This window comes from Periplaneta americana, chromosome 6, assembly GCF_040183065.1.
Source record: "Periplaneta americana isolate PAMFEO1 chromosome 6, P.americana_PAMFEO1_priV1, whole genome shotgun sequence".
NCBI classification, from domain to species: Eukaryota; Metazoa; Arthropoda; class Insecta; order Blattodea; family Blattidae; genus Periplaneta; species Periplaneta americana.
Window position 1 is genome coordinate 183802117 of NC_091122.1, and position 20602 is coordinate 183822718.

Sequence of the window (20602 nt, forward strand, 5' to 3'; positions counted from 1 at the left end):
CTCACATAAGCCCGCCATTGGTCCCTATCCTGAGCAAGATTAATCCAGTCTCTATCATCATATCCCACCTCCCTCAAATCCATTTTAATATTATCCTCCCATCTACGTCTCGGCCTCCCCAAAGGTCTTTTTCCCTCCGGCCTCCCAACTAACACTCTATATGCATTTCTGGATTCGCCCATACGTGCTACATGCCCTACCCATCTCAAACGTCTGGATTTAATGTTCCTAATTATGTCAGGTGAAGAATACAATGCGTGCAGTTCTGTATTATGTAACTTTCACCATTCTCCTGTAACTTCATCCCTCTTAGCCCCAAATATTTTCCTAAGAACCTTATTCTCAAACACCCTTAACCTATGTTCCTCTCTCAAAGTGAGAGTCCAAGTTTCACAACCATAAAGAATAACCGGTAATATAACTGTTTTATAAATTCTAACTTTCAGATTTTTTGACAGCAGACTGAATGATAAAAGCTTCTCAACCGAATAATAACAGGTACTTCCCATATTTATTCTGTGTTTAATTTCCTCCCGAATGTCATTTATATTTGTTACTGTTGCTCCAAGATATTTCAACTTCTCCACCTCTTCAAAAGATAAATTTCCAATTTTTATATTTCCATTTCGTACAATATTCTGGTCACGAGACATAATCATATACTTTGTCTTTTCAGGATTTACTTCCAAACCTATCTCTCTAATTGCTTCCAGTAAAATTGTCGTGTTTTCCCTAATTGTTTGTGGATTTTCTCCTAACATATTCACGTCATCCGCATAGACAAGCAGCTGATGCAACCCGTTCAATTCCAAGCCCTCTCTGTTATCCTGAACTTTCCTAATGGCATACTCTAGAGCAAATTTAAAAAGTAAAGGTGATAGTGCATCTCCTTGCTTTAGCCCGCAGTGAATTGGAAACGCATCTGACAGAAACTGACCTATACGAACTCTGCTGTACGTTTCACTGAGACACATTTTAATTAATCGAACTAGTTTCTTGGGAATACCAAATTCAATAAGAATATCATATAAAACTTCTCTCTTAACCGAGTCATATGCCTTTTTGAAATCTATGAAAACTGATGTACTGTACCCTTATACTCCCATTTTTTCTCCAATATCTGTCGAATACAAAATATCTGGTCAATAGTTGATCTATTACGCCTAAAATCACACTGATGATCCCCAATAATTTCATCTCCATATGGAGTTAATCTTCTCAAAAGAATATTGGACAAAATTTTATACGACGTCAACAAAAGTGATATTCCTCGAAAGTTACTACAGTTAGTCTTGTCCCCCTAATAAAATAAAATACCAGACATAAGTGAAAAGAATTTTCAAGGTATGAAAATTATCAAGGCCGGTAGGATGTCCATAGCGACAGACGGTGAGATCGAAATATGTAATATAGCTTACCCAGGCTCACAAATCGACAAGTATCTATTAAATTAAATACATTACTCATTAAAATACTGTTTTTGTACAACACTTTCAAATAAATCATTCATTATTCATTATTAATCATTATACAGTAGCCTGTAAGGAAGGCTTTTCGTTTTTACAGTGAAGCAGAATACTTTTTTTAAATGTACAATAAGGATAGACACAGACGAAATACTGTCTAGAGGCTTTAAGGTAGCAGCCCTATCACTAGACTGGCTCCCTATTGGCCGGCAACCAACCGAGAGGATTTCTATTGATTTTAAATCTCACAGATAATGTACTAATACCAATCTGCTGGTAAAGGATCATTTGATCGACCAAGAAAAAGATGGAAAAAATATTCTCCGTTGAGATCGTACTAGACCGAAAAGCCTAATACCACAGTCTAGTATATATAGTCACGAAGCTCAATACGTAGGGAATATGCATCCATAGATAGTTGCTAACCACTAGGATCGCTACTGTCGTCTCATCATAGACAATGCGAAATAGTACCGGCACAGTCTATTGTTCCTAGTACCTCACAACTCAAGCTTCGTGACTATAATATACACTAGACTGTGCTAAAACTTGCAAGGAAGATGGTCATCATGATCACAATGATGCTAAGGCTGGACATTAAAGATTTAAAGCTGTGAAGTAAATAATAAGGAAATTGGAGCAGCGATCTAACTCGTTGGTAGTAATGGAGTGTTCAACCTATGCTGAGTATATTGACGGATCCGTCATTTGTTTTTATATTTCAAGAGGTTATGTGCATCGCAGCATTCCTCAAAGAAACCACCCAGCCATCCGGGATGTCGTCTGTTTATATAGGCAATTCCAACAATAACGATGACGTGTTAATTAATAAATGAATAACGTATTTTGATGCTTCTTTATTTCAGTGATTTATATCTTTATACAAGGAGGCCGTGTTAAAACAGTTGCTGTAGATCTGAAATTTCAGTATCAGATTGAATTGGAAAAAATTAATATGAAACGTTTTTAAACGCGTAAAGCTTAAAAAGTAACAATTTCCTTATTTCTTCTCTTGTAAAGCACTTTGCATTTTGTTTTTAAGTATTTCTTCTGTCAAATCAACATAAATACATTCACATATAATTTTGCTTATAAGAACAGTCTGGTTTTAATTAAAAGGTCTCCGTTATTTATTTGTAGTCTTAGAAACACAACATAAAACATTCAACGATCTAAACTGAACAAACATTCCATAGCGTGTTTTGGGAAAGCCGTTAATTTAATTTCCAATGTGCTCAGTTAATTTAAGAAGGCAGTGTATTAAGATAATAAATGATTGAAAGAATTTCAGTTTTGTTCTTTAAGCGTGCATAAATTTGATCCGAACAAATGTAGCTTTGTTAAATTTTTTTTTTTTGCAGAATGCCGTTTAATGCACAATATTACAATCCTGTATTCTGAACTGAGCAAAGCGTGGGACTCCCGTAATTGTGGTTGGCATTACGACCTGGCTTCATGTAAATCCGTATTTATAGGCAGTATTCGAACTTACAACTTTGAATTGCAATTATCCATTGCTCGCACATAAATTAACTGAATACTTAAAAAAAATGTTTAGATCTTTACCGGTGTGTGACATTTTTTACTGCGGGATCTCCATTAAAGCACACTCTGTAGAATGGCAGTATAAAAACAAACAGCTCTACTGTATGTAGGGTGATCTTTCATAAGTCATGACATGATCGAAGGCCTTGACATCATTCCGCTCTGTCATTTTCATTTCTACACATGCGAATTCTTGTACACTAACAAAGGACTTCTCTTTCGATGTTCTTGTATTGTTCTCTCGCAAAGCAAAAAGCAGTTATTTTTAATTGGAAGAACAAGTTTGATTCATGCGTAGCAAGATTTACTGTGAAATATGGTGTCGCAGCTTCCAGTATTTCTCTTTCTGCAATTTCTTTTGCTTAACGAAGGAAAGCAATAACGTGGGAATATGTCGCAGCTGATGGAAACCGGTTCGGCCATTTCCTTGTCGTTCGGTCACTTTGTTGCGCTTTGAGCGAGTTCTGAGTTGTATCACTTGCACAGTTGTAATTAACAGCGACTTCCAATCATGTCCTACAATTATTTTGTTTCTTCTTTCTACGGGGGTGACATTTCTCAACAGCCTTCACATAAGTCCATATCTGGACTTTAGATATTTCTAGAACACACAGTACTGGCCAGGGACCCACCTTAACCATTTTTCTCAGCGTCTACCCTCTTAACCGCCTTTACAAATCTTGACCTCAGTTTATTCATCAACGATATTGTTATTGAACTTGTTTCTTTTTTTCAAATGTTCTATTATTTGCAGATTATTAAAAATATTTAAAGCAATTCATAGTTCAGTTAATTCTACTGAACTTCAAGGGGATCAAGTAAATTAAATACATGAAGCGAAATTCATAAACTGCCGTTTAATATGAATGAATGTAACGCAATTACATTCTGTAGAAGAATTTTCATATCGATTTTGTATCTAAGTTATTAAATTAAATCACATTTAAAAATTTAAAGATTTCAATATATCGTTATTCTTCTCAAAGAATATGCATTTCTCCAAACATATTATTAATGTTGTATATAACAAACACAAAATGCTAGTTTTTTTTTCATAACTCAAAATATTTAATAATATCACCCTTACAAAAAATTGTTTATACATTATAGGTCAGAATTCGAAGATAATTCGATTGGTTGCCGGCCAATAGGAAGTCAGTCTAGTGAATCCAACAACAATTAAAAATATCAATTTACTTGAACATGTTGAAAATGAGTTTTTTAAACAAGCTATTTACATTTTAAAAGTTTTAATATGCACAATAAGGAACGTACACATTTACGACGCAATTTTTTTATGTTCCTACTTTAGCACACAGAATATGTTAAAGAGGTTTACTGTTTTTATACTTACTTACTTACTGGCTTTTAAGGAACCCGGAGGTTCATTGCCGCCCTCACATAAGCCCGCCATTGGTCCCTATCCTGAGCAAGATTAATCCAGTCTCTATCATCATATCCCACCTCACTCAAATCCATTTTAATATTATCCTCCCATCTACGTCTCGGACTCCCAAAAGGTCATTTTCCCTCCGGCCTCCCAACTAACACTCTATATGCATTTCTGGATTCGCCCATACGTGCTACATGCCCTGCCCATCTCAAACGTCTGGATTTAATGTTCCTAATTATGTCAGGTGAAGAATAAAATGCGTGCAGTTCTGTGTTGTGTAACTTTCTCCATTCTCCTGTAACTTCATCCCTCTTAGCCCCAAATATTTTTCTAAGAACCTTATTCCCAAACACCCTTAATCTCTGTTCCTCTCTCAAAGTGAGAGTCCAAGTTTCACAACCATACAGAACAACCGGTAATATAACTGTTTTATAAATTCTATCTTTCAGATTTTTTGACAGCAGACTGGATGATAAAAGTTTCTCAACCGAATAATAACAGGCATTTCCCATATTTATTCTGGGTTTAATTTCCTCCCGAGTGTCATTTATATTTTGTTACTGTTGCTCTAAGATATTTGAATTTTTCCACCTCTTCAAAGGATAAATTTCCAATTTTTATATATCCATTTCGTTCAATATTGTCGTCAGGAGACATAAACATATACTTTGTCTTTTCGGGATTTATTTCCAAACCTATCTCTTTACTTGCTTCAAGTAAAATTCCCGTATTTTCCCTAATCGTTTGTGGATTTTCTCCTAACATATTCACGTCATCCGCATAGACAAGCAGCTGATGTAACCCGTTCAATTCCAAACCCTCTCTGTTATCCTGGACTTTCCTCATGGCATATTCTAGAGCAAAGTTAAAAAGTAAAGGTGACAGTGCATCTCCTTGCTTTAGCCCACAGTGAATTGGAAACGCATCTGACAGAAACTGACCTTATTTGAAAGTTTCGTAAGAAGCAGTTTTTTTTTTTTACGGTGATGGGTTGTTAGCCCTTCGCCCAACCCCCAAGCTGGAGGACCACCCCTTATCGGCTGTCCATGACTGCTTATTCAATATATTCGCAGCTACCCTCCATATCTGGAGGCCGTCTCCTGGATCCGCAACCTGAGGACGCGCCATGCCGTGGTGATAGGGACCCACAATACATGGATTATTATTATTATTATTATTATTACTATTATTATTATTATTAATTTATATTGTTCCTGTATTTCTGCTATTATTATGCAATTGATCTAATGAAGAGAAGGCTTTATGGCCTTAACTCTGCCAGTAGAAATAAAAATGGTCAATGTAGAGTATCCACCGGCGACTGAACGAATATTTCACACTTTTATCACTGCCAATGTTGCGCTATATACCAATTTTCGGCAATCTAATGTAAAAGACTGCCTACAGATATTTGGAAAGTTTCAGAGAAAATACACAAATTCAATATCGTAACACGATTTTCTTGTTTTTAAATTAAGTAATTTGCTGGGAGACATCGTTAGATACAGGCCACTTTTACACTAAACCTGGAGTAATTTGAGCTTATTAATCAAATAAATGATTCTACTTACTGTTTTTTATATGCTCACCTGTTTGTAATTTCTATTTTATACATATTTCATTGTTATTTTCCATCCAAAGTTCATTAAAAACGATGAATATTACTTAATATCTCCTATCTTTCTTCAAATGTTTATATGCCATGTTAAATTTCATTTGTTTTCATAAGTTAACAATGATGCACATTGGGAGCAACATATAAGAAATTATTTTCCTACACAATCCACTCTATATTCACGTTGTTTTGAAATGATTAATCGAAGATGGTTTGCTTATTGTTTATTACACGCATATTTGTATGTAAGTTCTATTCCATACGTTTTTTTTTTCATTCCAAGATCATTAAGAATGGTGAATAATATTCATGCTTGTTTCCTGTATTTCTTAAAATAATGTTATGTGGCATGTTAGTTTTTATTTGCGTTATTTACGTAAAAATGATGCGCCAAAAATAATAATTTCGTACTCACTCCACATCCCTATATTCACATTTGTTTTTCAGTGATTTATTAAAGAAGTAGCCGTACCCGTGCGCTCCACTGCACCCGTTAGAAATAAATATAAAGTAATTACATAATTAAAATAGGACATTTGATCCAGGGAACATTCGTGTTTGATAGAAGGATAAATCGTTTAATATGTTACTTAATTTAAATTACATCCAAATATTTAAAATGCGATCATTTTGGTCCAGAGACCACTCATTTGGTGCAATGACAATTCCTTTAACATGTTTCTTAATTTTTATTACATGCAACCATAGTTTAATGAACATTGACATCATTTAGATTTAATGTGTATACTTTATTTTACTTGTTATAGGTTTCCATTGAATTATGGTAATAACTTAATTTTAACCCTTGTTTTCTACGTATTCAGTAAATGGCGCTTGGCCCACTATGGTTCTGAACCCTTCAAATAAATTATATAATATAATATAATATAATATAATATAATATAATATAATATAATATAATATAATATAATATGATATATGATACAATATTATATTATATTATATTATATTATATTATATTATATTATATCAGAAGTTACTGTAATAACATTATAGCATTATGTCCATCTAGAGAAACTACACTTTCCAATGGTGAAATAATAATTAATTATACAAATCGGTTAATTTAGCTTCCGATATTACTTCATACAAACACAGGAACATTCTCTGTAGGCTATCTTTCATAGCTTTCGATTGTTGCTGTCCAAGGCCCCTTATAGACGAAGTCATTTGTTTTTTAATTCATTACACGGCCTTAGATGGCAGTTATTTTAATTTTAAAACTCATTTATCTCATTAAATATCAGTCCTATCAAAATGTTTCAAGCAATAAAACGTATCGCAAATTATTTTTAAAGAAACTTTTGTTATGTAACATTTTTCACAAAAATCAATAATAAGCGAGATATTTCGATTTATTTAATTCAGGCCCCCTTATAACCCCCCTTTTAAATAATGTACTTTGAATGCCATATAGCCTAAAATCTAAGTTACAACGAACTTCATTTATATTCCAATTTTCATCGAAATCCGTTCAGCCATTATCGCGTGAAAAGGTAACAAAGATACAGACAGACAGACAGACAGACATACAAACAAAAATTTCAAAAAAGCGATTTTCGATTTCAGGGTGGTTAATATATATGTTAGGACGAATTATTTTTGGAAAATCGAAAATTACCAGAAAAATTTCGGCTACAGATTTATTATTAGTATAGATGTACCGGTATTTAAAAGACTAATAATTTAGAAACATGTAACATAAATCATCCTTGTGCCAAAAGAGAATGCTCCCTGGACCAAATTATATTAAAGAATGTACCGATATTTAAAAGACTATTTTAGAAACATGTTACATAAATCATCCTTGTGCGAAAAGAGAATGCTCCCTGGACCAAATTATATTAAAGAATGTACCGGTATTTAAAAGACTATTTTAGAAGCATGTTACATAAATCATCCTTGTGCAAAAAGAGAATGCTCCCTGGACCAAATTATCGTATTTTGCAGTGGTCGTCAGTACTCGCTGAAATGGGTTATAATTATATGTTGTACGTAGCAAGATCGATTATTCAACTGATAGGATATTTTATGAGGTTGTCACAACTGAGATATCTATTGTCAATTGCTTTTATTTGTCAGAGGGCCTTGACTGACGGGTATATAAGGATCAGCGCTCTTAGTGGTGCAGGTCGGGGTTTGTGATGGCTCACAAGCAACAAGTTATACTACAGATGTTTAGGATTAGTGTAAAACTGACCTATGTCTCCTATAGTGGGCGGGACATAAGTAATATTTACCGTAAATCTCTTAATACCACTGCTACATTACATTGTACTGCATTTCATTACTTTGAGAATATTATTGAAGCAAGATTAACTTTTGTATTAAGATTTATATTCACTAAATTTGGCCTTATGTTTCAACTGCTGTTCTTTTACATCTTCATATTTTTAAGTTTTTATATTTTTCTTTTTTTCCAATAAATTACTGTCCACTTGATGTGCGTGGTGCACTGACCCGGTTCGTCGCCGTTGCATATCCGCTGTCCACTCAGCTGGTTTATTGCCCGCCAGTAATTCCAATGCAAACAGAGTAGTAATAGAAAAATTTCGGGGTCGCACATGAGAAGTCGTCGAGACATGACGTCACGGCTGGGAAATAAGTTTCCGCGTCACTGGGAAATCGACCGCAAGAAACAGCAACAACAAGAAGGGGGCGAGATCGGCCACGATGTGGAACCGACCGACGCGACTTCATCCTCATTTGCGAGGATTTATTGTCCTCCGACTCAACAGCCAAATTGAGATGAAAGTTCCGATCGCTGAGTAGTAAATTGGCGGCCAGTTCGATTCATTTTCCTGGCTTAATGGATATTAAGTATCTCACTTCTTGTGTCTATAACATACACAGTGAAAGGTAAGTAATGTCGTGAATTCCAGGAGGTTTTATCTGAGATATTTTAAGCAGAAAACTTGAATACAATTTTTCTCGTTTTTATCCCCCCCCCCCCGAGAAAAAAAAATCATAGAGTGTTTTGGGAAAGCCATTGATTGAATTCCCTACAATGCTGAATCAATTTAAGAGAACAGTGTATTATCACAGTCTAGTATATACAGTCACAACGCTCAAAACTTAACTAAATATGCATCCATAGATAGTTGCTCACCACCAGGATCGGTACTATCGCCTCATCACAGGCCCCTTCCCTAGCAGACGATAAAATGTATTGTACTTTCGATATCGGGTTCTTTTGAAAAAAATTAACACCTTTCTTCCACTATTGGAATATGAAATATATAAGGTTTATATATTATTTTCGTAAAATATATATTATATTTTATAAACTCACCTTCCTGGATCTTTCGGAAGAAGGATAACTCTGATCTCTATTTCTTACAATTTATAGTACTAAAAAGTCTCCGTGTCCCATATTATTATTCAAATTCTTGTATTCTAGCTATTTACAGTTATTACAACCGATAACGAACATTTCACAGTTTACACAACTTTTCACAACAATGCGAAATATGGCACAGTCAATGCCTTTTCGATCTAGACCAGGCCGTAAAGTATGTTCGGGTTTTCTATTTCAGTTTATGGAGCTCAGTGGAATATTATATTATAACTTTATTGCTTATCATTGCTAAGCTTTATTTAGTGTAATGTGTCCATAAGTTCGTTTACTTCTTGTTGCATAATATGTTCCAGAAATAATTACAAAACTGAGTTATTTTAATGTGAAGAGAATTTTACATGTTAACATAATCTGTTCGCATCAACATTTTAAGTTTAGGATGGAAGCTATTTTGAGGTTCAATAAAAAAGAATTTATATTGTGATTTCAATTTAGCACATCTACCTTCCTTAATTTTAGACAAAACATTTACCATACCACTCCTATGAAATAGTGTACGTACAATTGTGTTACTTCGTCTCTTAGGTAGTAGATAAATACAATAATTCAGTACTCAATTGTAGTATTAAAATACAGACAAATTGAATGTCCGAGGTTTCATACATGACATTATGTTTAATTATAATGTATACTTGCGGATATAGGAATATAAGTTAAATATAGTAACCATAACCTATAATTTCCATATGACATAACATAACTTACATATGTAATGGCAGGGCATTGGAGATCACTAAAATTAGACAGAAATAGGCAACTGGTACAGTAAACATAACCTGTAATTTCAACATATCTAAATATTCGTGCGGTGCAAATGAAAATTATTGAATCGTGCATAAATGAATGTACAAGAATTTCGCAATATTTAATCGAAATGAAGGCAGGTATCACACATACGAACAACATAATTTTCACACCAAAAATAATATTACTCGCAAGTGAATTATGTCTGAAGTGTCTTCTAATCATTGTTTTACATTTTATTAATGCAATTACACTACATTTTAGAGAAATATATGTTACTCTCTATCCATTCAAACTAATTTATATTGTTGAATCGCGAGTCACATGGTCTGCCTTACGCCCTGTATTAGATCACGATGGCAGTGGTACAGTCTATTGTTCCTAGTACTCACAGCGCTCCAAGCGGCTAGCAAGTATCGCGAGAAATGCAAAAAATAATCCCAAGCTTCGTGACTGTATATAGTAGACTGTGGTATTATGATAATAAATGATTGAAAGAATTTTAGTTTTTGTACTTTAAATGTTCAGAAATTTGATCCGAACAAATGCAACTTTCCGTTCTGCAAAGGAATGTCATAATGTTTACAACGCAGCCTATGTATGAAATAAATAATTTACTAAGCACTCGAGTAAGAACACAACTTTCGTTTCCTCGACTGTATACAAAAAAAGCACTCGTTATAATCCCCAGAGGTAATATTTTGACAGCACCTGTAACTTGTACTAAGTAGATGTATGTCAAAATGACCAGTTATCTCTGGCCAGCTGGAATTTGTTTCGACTGTCAAAAAAAAAATGCAAACAAAAAGTTTCTGCTTAGAGAAACTGCCCCGAATTGCGGACCACTGTTAGCATTCTAGTCAGTCCGCTTTGTTTAGTAGGTGTTGTATAATTACAAAGAAACTAAATTCGAATACTTCTTAGAGATCCAAAATATAATATTTATCTATCATGTTCGTTTATGAACATTTTGCATTGGATTAGACATTTACAATGGTGCTAACTATCGTGGAAGTTGTGTCATTTTATTATATGACAATGGATCGGTAGGAATATTATATATCGATGGTGTTCAAATTATCCCACAAAAGAAAAATATTTCAGAAACAGCTGTAATTAAATTTTAACACATTATTAGTTACTTTATATGAAGGAATGTAAACATAATTGTCAATTACGTTTTGTAATTAAATTTTAACTTATTTACTTACTGGCTTTTACGGAAGCCGGAGGTTCATTGCCGCCCTCACATAAGCCCGCCATTGGTCCCTATCTTCAGCAAGATTAATCCAGTCTCTATCATCATATCCCACCTCCCTCAAATCCATTTTAATATTATCTTCCCATCTACGTCTCGGCCTCCCTAAAGGTCTTTTTCCCTCCGGCCTCCCAACTAACACTCTATATGCATTTCTGGATTCGCCCATACGTGCTACATGCCCTGCCCATCTCAAACGTCTGGATTTAATGTTCCTAATTATGTCAGGTGAAGAATACAATGCGTGTACTTCTATGTTGTGTAACTTTCTCCATTCTCCTGTAACTTCATCCCTCTTAGCCCCAAATATTTTCCTAAGCACCTTATTCTCAAACACCCTTAACCTATGTTCCTCTCTCAAAGTGAGAGTCCAAGTTTCACAACCATAAAGAACAACCGGTAATATAACTGTTTTATAAATTCTAACTTTCACATTTTTTGACAGCAGACTGGATGATAAAAGCTTCTCAACCGAATAATAACAGGCATTTCCCATATTTATTCTGTGTTTAATTTCCTCCCGAGTATCATTTATATTTGTTACTGTTGCTCCAAGATATTTGAACTTCTCCACCTCTTCAAAAGATAAATTTTGAAGGATTCGTAGCAAGCTGTTTTTTACGGTGATAGGTTGTTAGCCCTTTGCCCAACCCTCAAGCTGGAGGACCACCCCTCATCGGCTGTCCGCGACTGCTTATTCAATATATATATATATATATATGTATATATATATATATAAATTTTAACTAATTACAATAATTACAGCAAAAAAGCCACATTTAAAAAAATGAGGCTTAAGTCGTTTACCTAAACACATCGATATAACTGGTCATTTTTACACTTTTTCAATCTCTTCAACTTTTCGTTTGCGTGTGCATTTTTCACCTGCGTCTTTACGTTTCGACAAAATGGCCTGAGCTGTTTCACTGATCTTTTCGCAAAATTCATCTCTATATTATGTTCTCATGCCATGTTTTCCTTGGTAGAAACTACATCGATTTTCTTGTTTTACAGAATGTGTTCATATTTTTTTTATTAAGCTTATGGCAAAATAATTTACTTTTCGTATGGAGTGTAATTAGTTCCGGTTAATTACCACTACGCACAAGATTTGCATTAATTATATTTTCCATAATTTTGGAGCTAACAAATAATAACGTGGACTACACAATATAAACAATTGAAATCAGAGTCATAGGTATAAAACAAAACGCTAACGAAACGCGTGACCTTGGAATATTTCGTAACAGTACGATATTGTCTTGGCCTATTGGATACCTACGCTCAAACATGAAAAATATCATTTAACAAGAGCTTTGTTAACAAAATCCTAACGGCAGTAGATGAAACGTGTAGTATGTCATGTGTATTTCAAACTATAATACATAAGGAATTAACATTGCCAAAAAGAAATCCATATATAAAATATTAAAAAGTGGAATTTCATTTAGCTGGCCATGTATAATAAATCAGTAATTAGATCTTGTAGAAAAGAGGACTATCTACTAATTATTGCAAACTAAAATTATGTTTGATAGCATTAATCTTGAATAAATTATACAGTAGAAGAAAAAATGATTTATTGAATTGTATGGAAACAATTCTTTGAGAAAGGTAAACCCATTTGCTGGATTCTTTCCTAGTAGAAAAGTTCCATCCCACAATACGATGAGACTTGCGTAAACTTAACAATATGGCTAAAATTGTTGTTTATTTGTGTCTTTATGAAAAAAAAGTATCCCAATGATAAAAAAATCTTTAAAATGAAATATACAACTGAAATTATAATAGTAACATCATAAAATAATTTTTTGAATCACCTAACCTAAAACTGATAATATGTTGTCAAAGGATCATGTATGATAAGTTGGCAATAATCAGTACAAGGCCTACTGATTTATTACACATGGCCAGCTACGTGAAATTCCACTTTCAATTTTTCTATGCATGGATTTCTTACGGAAAACGTTAATTCCCTATGTATTATAGTTGGGAATACACATGATATGAAGAACTATTAAAAAATTAAATGATTTTTAGTGAAACACTTGCTATGCATTTGACGAAAGTTAATGAAACAGGCCGTAAGTGTGTTACTCAGTGAAAAGTGAAATGAAATAATGATGAAGATAGGGCTATTGGTGTGAAGAGACAAAATTTACCTTTTCTAACTTTCAATTGTTGTGTAATATAATAGTTATGGTCTGGACATATTTTTCTTCAGGTTTTCTTTGAAATGTATAGTTTTTTCGCCGAAAATTAATTATCTCTGACGAAGCGGTAAGAAAAACAGTTATTTCATAATGTTTCAACTATCACCTATCGAGTCTTTGAAATAAAGTTAGTTCTTAAAACATGAGTGCCTACGTAATGTGTTCCATTTGCACTAGACGCAGATGTATTATGCCGAGAAGGTAGAATTTAACTTCATAAGTGACTTGCTGATCCGTACCTAGTCTCCATTTATCTTCGTCAGTTCTGCCTTCATCTCCTAAGACTGACCACTGGTGCGGAATTAAATCAATGAATCACGGGCAGTTTACAAGATAAGATCGTTATTCTCTGTAAATCTCTGTGTGTGCTTTTATTAACTAATGGTCGTACTACATGAGAATGTATCTCTTTATTCCTTTCTCTTTTTCTATCTCTTTACAAGACGTATAGATACAGAGTACTTACTTCGATGATAAAAATAAAAAATTATACCTAAAAACTAATATTTTAAATTGCAAAGTATTAGTTTTTAGGTATAATTTTTATTTATTATTATTATTATTATTTTACACAGTCATTACTTTATTTTTCCATTAACACTAATATCTACATAGGTAATTGTCATTGTCTCAATGTAACACGTGCTGTCCTGATCATACTAATTCTACTATTCCTTTAGTTGTGAGATTATATTCATATGTATTGATTCTTCTTTTTTTAAGTTAATACTTGTATACTAGAATGTATTTTCCTGTTTGTGATTATATATTCAGTCTCTTTTTTTTATTATATTTTTTATTATTGTTATTTTAAAGTTAATACTGATTGTGTATATGTATCCAATCTCTCTTTTTTACTTAATTATGTCTATTATTATTTTAAGTTAATATTTGTATACCGGTATGTATTTTTCTATATGTGATTTGATCCTGGTTGAGTGGAAGAGAAGGCCTGATGGCCTTAACTCTGCCAGGGAAAATAAAACTATTATTATTATTATTATTATTATTATTATTATTATTATTATTATTATTATTATACAAAAATAGAATTAGATTTTTGGTTTTCATTTTTAAATTTCATAAATATGGTTTTAATTGTAAGTTTTTAAAACGTTTCTACGTTTATTACGAGCACAAGTTAATCTGACAATAGTAACAACAACCGAGCTAATAAAAATCCAGGTAATAAAATCATATACACATTAAAACATCAGAACCACCGCAATAAAATAAGGCAAAAAACAGAAAGTTTACAAAAACGACTAAATAACCAAAATTCCACTTACTGCAAGGCAGCGGACTAAATGCGTGTTGTGTTTTATAGGATTTTAAAGTGTATTATCGGTCCGCAGAATTTGAAATAACAGAATAAGAGAATGCTAGTCGATCGCTTAGCCTTAGCCAAGACAGAGTTTGGAAAGACGGGGAAACATGATCATACTTACGAATATTACAAATATAACGGACGCACGCATTATGCACACGTTGTAGCCTGCTGCTCAAATTTGCATTTAGGTTACTTAATATAACACTGCAATATGAATTTACAGATTACTGTATTACAGCGTTTTTAAAGGGTGCGGCAAAACATTGTCCGTAATTTAAAGTTTAAATAAAAAAACAGGTGGATCAAAATAAGGAAACTTTATTAATATGAATGGTATCATAACAATGGGAATTTTTCATTTTTTGAATAACGTGTCTCTCAAGTGGTGTCCTTCACTATCAATGCATTGTTGAATGCGACTTCGGAAATTCTGCATCACTCTAACTAGCATTTCTTGAGGAATAAGACCAATTCCTTCCTGTATTGCATTTCTTAGGTCTGGCAAAGTCCTCGGCCGATGTTTAAATACCTCAGCCTTAAGATGCCGCTATAGAAACAAATAGCAGGGTGCAAGGTCTGGTGATCGTGCTTCATCACTAAAAAGAACCACAGCATCTTCAGCATCTGTATTACACATTTTCACTTATCGGGATGCGTGAATCATCAAAATTTCCGATATTGGAATGGACAGAACCCTCGCGAACTTCATGAAAAACCTCTACATAACGACCGTGTTGCTGTATGGTGTGCGGTTGCAAGAGTCGGGATACTTGGTCCTTACTTTTTTGAAGAGGATGGTGCTACTGTGACAGTGAACTCTCAGCGGTACTCTTTTATGATCAACAATTTTTGGCACCAAGACTCAATGCGCTGCAGATTGACCAGGTTTGGTTTCAGCAGGACGGAGCCACCTCATACAGCTCAGATTTCTCTCCAAGTCCTGAGACATGTTTCCCGGACGCTTAATTTCTTCACGTGGCGACGTTCCCTGGCCAGCACGATCACCAGACCTTGCACCCTGCAATGTTTTCCTCTGGGGGCATCTTAAGGGTAAGGTGTTCAAACATCGGCCGAGGACTTTGCCAGATCTAAGAAATGCAATACAGGAAGAAATTGGTCTCATTCCTCAAGAAATGTTAACTTGTTAGAGTGATGCAGTATTTCCGAAGTCGCTTCAACAATGCATAAATAGTGAAGGACACCACTTGAGAGACACATTATTCAAAAAATAAAAAATTCCCACTGTTAAGATATCATTCATATTAATAATGTTTCGCTATTTTGATCCATCTGTTTTTTATTTAAACTTTAAATTAGGGAGAATGTTTTGCCGCACCTTTATTTCACGTCTTACAAATCGGACCACCCTGTATTTTTGTCAACAATTTTTGAGTAACTTTATGTGAGTTCCAGGTTGTGGTATGCGGCGCCAGGAACATCAACGAGTGCAAGAACCTCTCTCTCTCTCCCTCGCTCGTATTACAATGATGCTATATTTCTGCTCCTCCAACTTGTTATACAGGTGTAATTCTGTGAGTGTATTTTGCATTGGACACGAAACACCTTCTGCAAAAGAACGTTTTGCTGCTCATTAGACACACGCAAAAGGAAATGGCGCTATTCCTCGGATATGTTTTGAAGAGAATGGAGATTACGGCAGAGTTTAACGAACAACCGTGACCTCGCCTGGCTGGTGTTTGTTGTCGACGAACGTTAAATGTTTTGAAACAAAAGCTTCATATATTACCAAGTCGTCTGTATAAAGAGAGACAGTATACCGAAATGCTAGTAGAGATATTTCACAGAAATATACGTTTTTTTATTGTCATCCGTGTACAGTGATTTCTTCTGCACTACTGAACGAATTTCATTCATACTCAGCATGTACGAGTCGACCACGGTGCTAGTGTTGGAGCTTATGTCCGCGAGTTCATACCCAACCGATGGCGATATATAGGGTTTTTCAAGAGCAAGAGGTAATTATTCCTCACATTTTCTTTATTTTCTACATAATCTTGATAAATTCTGGCACTAACTTATTAAACAAGAAATCGGATTGTTTTACATCATCACCCATTGTCATAACTTCATCGTATATGTTGTATGTGTCCACCATTTTGTTATTGTACAAGTAACAGTCTCTCTTCAATGCTGTGTACAGAAGCTCTGAGTTCGTGTTCTGGAATATTTGCCACAGTTTGTGCCATGGAGTCGTTTAACTCATCAATAATTGTCGTAGGTTTGTTCAAGAACGCTTTTTCCTTGAGACAGTTCCACAGTCAATAATCTGATGGTTGACGTCTGGCGATCTTGCAGGCCAAGTTACAGGAAAGTGCCTACTTTATAACACAAGCACCAGAACAATCAGAAACAAACTCGTTGTCATGGTGGTGCAATAAATCCCATCTCTTGTGTAATATGCCAGTGCCAAAATTTAAAAAATTGTGCAGAAAATGAAAAAAAGATATAAACAATTAAATTTACCTCTTATTTTTTAAAAACGGTATATATTTTTTAATTCCCTACCATAGCTTCTTCCGGGAGGGGAAATACTAATCGAAAATATTTTGTTCTAAAACAATATGACGTAATCGTAATAATTTTGTTTTAAGGTACTGTACAGTTAAGATCTTGCCCAAATTCAACCTTCGCAAATTTCAAGTACATGATACGTAATCGAAATGATAGCCGTCCAAATCTTGGATTTAAATATCGGCATCCTAATCAATTCAAATGACCAAAAAGAAAATGTAAATTAATGTTAAAAAAATACATAATGAAATTTTAAAAAAGAATATTCTGCGACAAGATATGGTAGCTATCAAAACGATAAAAAATTATTGAAAATAAATAATATACATTGAATATTATAAAGATGAATAGATATGGTGATTGATGATGTTCAATGAAGATTTTAAAATGGTTGATGCAACTGTCTGAAGAGTCTTTCCAGGAACCTTTAATTTTCTGAGGATCTCCGATGTAAATTTGGGAATTGTTCCTCGCGAACCGAACATAAGTCCAATGACATTCCAATCTTGAACTAATAGAAACAACAACAACAACCAAATTTCTGGGGTTACAAATCGATAATATATTAAAATGGAAATATTAAAGAAATTACCCCCAAACTAAATTCAGCATTATTAAATAAGTATATAATAAATTTCAATCTTAAGACATATCAACTTGCAAATGTTTATTTGCTATGTAATAACAATATGAACGTTTTCGCCGTTTAGGGCATCTTCAGATATAACAAAAAACATATAATCTGGACCTATAACAGTAAATTATGCAAATGACAAAGAATAGAAAACAATATATGTAATACATAAGATTCATGAGCTATATGTAAATATGACATAATGCAGGATGAATATAGAGATAATCTTTGGATTTTAAAATTAGACTAGACGAACATTTCATGAATCTTATGTATTACATATATTGTTTTCTATTCTTTGTCATTTGCATAATTTACTATTATAGGTCCAGATTATATGTTTTTTGTTATATCTGAAGATGCCCTAAACGGCGAAAACGTTCATATTGTTATTACATAGCAAATAAACATTTGCAAGTTAATATGTCTTAAGATTGAAATTTATTATATACTTATTTAATAATTTACCAGGCATATTGATATATAAAATGAATTGTAAATTAAATTCAGCATGTTTTGCTATTAGATCTATGCAAAAGATAGTAAATATCAATACCTTAAAAACAATATACTTTGCATACTTCCACTCGGTAATGAGTTTTGGAATAATATTCTGGGGAAATTTTACAGATAGTAACAATACATTTCTATTACAAAAAAGAGTAATTAGAATAATAGTAGGTGCCAAACAAGGGAATCGTGTAGGACCGTCTAAAAAAAATTACAAATAATGCCCTTTGCTTGTCAGTATATATTTTCATTAATAATCTTCCTCGTATGTAATCGTGAAAACTTTGTAACTAATTCAACAGTTCATAGCATAAATACTCGTCAAAAAAATGACTTTCATACTCCATCGGCAAGTCTATCGTGCTATCCAAAAGGAGTGCGTTATATGGCAGTAAAAATTTTTACAGCCTCCTTACGGATATAAAACATCAAACTAAAAATATAAGGATATTTAGGGCCAAATTAAAGAAGTACCTAATTTCTCACGCCTTCTATTCTGTAGGTGAATTCATGACATTCAACAACGCTGTATGAATATTTCTGTTTTGTATTAAGTATCGATACTATCTCCTTGTGTTGTACTAGTAGACTATATTGTAAAAGTCTTCTGTATATATTTCAACTAGACTGTGACTATAATTAGGACTTTATAGTACTATTAAGATTTTTTGACGTTCCATATTCTAGCTGTGAAGCGATGTACGAATTCCATGGAAAGTAAATAAATATAATACAATACAAAGTAATACAAATATTGTTTTTATGGTCTAGTTATTCTCCAAAGAATTTACAATTCATATCGTAATATTTGGTAGGTAAACCGATATGAGTGAACTTGAAGGACATGTTTCAGAATGTTGACAAATTTTTAGAAATCTGAAACAGTTTTTGAGGAATCTTTTTCAATACTGATAAATCTTTGACAAGTCTTTTAAAATACTGGAGGAAAAATCTGATCGTGTGCAAATGGCTTCAGGAACTAAAGCCAGCTGTTAAAGTCTCTTAACTGCGTGTGGCGATATCCTTCCTGAAAGGAAATGAGAAACCTGACTGACTTCTAAAGGCATCGGAACACTACACGCCAGCCTGGGAGAGCGAAACGAGGGGTTTGTGTGCCGGATATAGCTTATTTCTCATTGACAGATTGTGTAATTGCCATACGAGGAAATATCGCGGAGTGCGACAGTGTGTTGTTTTATTCCGTCGCGAGCACGCATGTTGAACCTTCTTACCCGAAGGAAATATTTAACAAGTGCATGGCAGCTGTAAGTAGAGCAGGTAAGACCTGGTAATTGCTGCTTGTAGATACAAGTAATTCAGGTTAAAGAAAACTATTTGGATTATCATTACGCACTACGTAGAGGAATTTGGGGCATCTCACTGATTGCAACTAGGACAAATAGGCTTTACAAACTATTTATGCAGTAAATCTTATATAGATAGTCTACACAGGCGGCCCGAGTTCGATTCTCAGTCAGGTTATAGTGAAATTTGTGGACAGAGCACACATTCCAGAGAGTTTTATTCAGCGTACTCCCGTTTACCCTCTATCATTCCACCAACACTCCTCACCTTCCCCTCATTTCATCTATCATCTGCAATAATAAAAATACGCTGGGGTAGTCTGGGGTAGTACGGGTTTCCGATGTTAATATAAGAAGGGCTTGGGCCTCAGGACACCTGGACTGATGTGTAAAATAAACATTCCAATGCTAAAATATCTTCGTTCTAAAATCATTTGGTTTATTTACCAAACAAGCCTTACTTACTTACCTGCTTACTTACTGGCTTTTAAGGAACCCGGAGGTTCATTGCCGCACTCACATAAGCCCGCCATCGGTCCCTATCCTGAGCAAGATTAATCCATTCTCTACCATCATATCCCACCTCCCTCAAATCCATTTCAATATTATCCTCCCATCTACGTCTCGGCCTCCCCAAAGGTCTTTTTCCCTCCGGCCTCCCAACTAACACTCTATATGC

At 34.0% G+C, this 20602-nt stretch overlaps 1 protein-coding gene across 2 annotated transcripts in view; it reads right to left on the reverse strand.

Moving 5' to 3' along the window:
- LOC138702116 (titin homolog) overlaps positions 1-20602 on the reverse strand; it is a 539259-nt gene that overhangs the window by 110728 nt on the left and 407929 nt on the right. The window lies entirely within an intron of this gene.